We start from the raw sequence: 2,210 nt of genomic DNA on the forward strand, positions 1-2,210 counted from the left end.
TTTTTTTTTTTTTTTTTTTTTTTTTTTTTTTTTTTTTTTTTTTTTTTTTTTTTTTTTTTTTTTTTTCTCTTTTCGTTCTGTGCGCTGTGATCGCAACTTGACGAGGCCTTGTTGGAAAGTTTGTGCAGTGAAGCCATTTGCAGTCAGGAATTTGTGGGGCCGATCCCCCACTCCATAACATTACAAATAAACAAATACAAATAATCATTTACAGAACTCATCGAAGAGAGAATTTACTTGAGACGCCAAAATTCCGCCGGACATTTCCTGCGGCGGTGATGCGGCGCCATGGTTTCTGCTGCTTCTCAACATTCGCTACTTCTGTTATGTTATCGCACAACTAAATAAGTTCACCGTCACACTCATTTCGGAACTCCACCCAAAATTACTAATATTTTTCACTAATTCTTAAAAAAAAAAAACACATTTTTCTGTATGTGGGCCTAAATGGAATCTGGGCTACATCAACCGGGTGTTGGACTTTAGCCTTGAATAGTAATCATGGGCTTGGGTTTTAAAACGGTAATTGGGCTTCTTAAAATAAAATAAAATAAAATAAAATAAAATAAAGAAATCTGTCAGAATACTACGAAAAAGGTGGCTTCGGAAACAACCAAACAGTGGCACACATTTTTGTACCTTCTTTTCTTTTTCAAGTATGGTCGGATAGGAAAGCTTTGGCAGTTTGGCCCTCATTCAAATGTTTTATTTTATTTATTTATTGTTCCAGTTAAAACAAAACATAGCATAAAAGTGGCTTTGTTAGGAAGGAAAATAAATAAATAAAAAATTAGAGAATAAATACTTTCTAGGAATGATTAAGATGGCAATAGAGTTGAAGAATAAAGAAAGTAAGTAACAAAAAATCCGACATAGCGGCACGATTCCAATTTCAATTGTCGGCCATTGAAATTCGACATTTCATTATTTTCCAAATAATAAAAAGTATTTTTCTTTTTTACCCTTTCTCGAGGTCACGAGATCGGCGAATTAATTTGGTAAGAGAAAAAATAGAAAAGGAAAAAAAAAGAGAGAGAGAGAGAGAGAAAGAAGTGGGCTTTTGAAGGCCCATGTTTGAAGGTGGGCCCACATAAATGGAAGGCAGTGGGAGTCAGAAAATCGTGGCCCATTTTGATGGATACAAAGAGCAGATTATCCGGCTTTAGGATGTGAAAGACGTGAGCTGTATTTTTGCCACTTACTGCCCTATTTTGTCCCATTCTCCATCCATCTCTCACACCTAATTCATTTATATTTATTTATTAATGAATTAAGAGTGTAGTTATTAGGCGTACGGATATTATTACATTTTGTGGGCGAAATGCAAGAAAGCATTGGGATCATAAATAAAAACTTAGGGGAGGTACAAACATGGATGATGCGACATTGCAAATTTGAAACAAAAGGCGTCCCATTCAAATCAAACTCATACAAATGATGTTGACGTGTCAGGCAGCACTCTGAATCCCCAATTTTCATTATTTAATTATTATTATTTTACCTAAATTATTAGTGGGCTATGGCCCACTTTGAGAGAGAAATAACTCACCCCCCAGGCCCAACAATACCCACCTTTCCGGGCCCACACATACATTTCCACATCCTATGCATACACATCCTATCATCATCATCATCGTCATATCATCCCCCATACTCTTCTTCCCTCCCAACCCAACCCAACCCAACCCAACCCAACCCAAAAATTCTCATTATTATTATTATTATTATTATTATTATTATATATATATGATAATCCAGGGGGGTTGGGGACCAGACAGCGTAAGCAACCCATACCTTAAAATCCCATTAAAATGAAAAGGGATCTTCCTCACATGCCTGCATGTGACCCTCAGCCATTACTCTTCTTCTTCTTCTTCTTCTTCTTCTTTTATTTCTACCCTTCTCTCTCTGAGCTTCTCTCTACACAGAGAGACCACCAAGCTGTGATAATTGCAGCTCCATGGGAGGACCTGGCCATGTTTTTCCACAGCTTTCTTGAACTTCCTCTTTATTTTCTTCTAATTCTGAAGATTTTAATCAATTTTGAAGCTCAAGAAAGCTGTGGGACATCATGGCATTTCAGGCTTCTTGTAATTTTTTCTTCTTTCTCTCTTACAACGCTTGCCCAGGTAAATTTTTCTATGTAATTTCGCTTCCTGCTTCTTTAATTTTCATTTTCTGCATTTTTTTTTTTTTTTTTTTTTTAAATT

Source organism: Cucurbita maxima, unplaced genomic scaffold (genome assembly GCF_002738345.1).
Source record: "Cucurbita maxima cultivar Rimu unplaced genomic scaffold, Cmax_1.0 Cma_Scf00002, whole genome shotgun sequence".
NCBI lineage: Eukaryota > Viridiplantae > Streptophyta > Magnoliopsida > Cucurbitales > Cucurbitaceae > Cucurbita > Cucurbita maxima.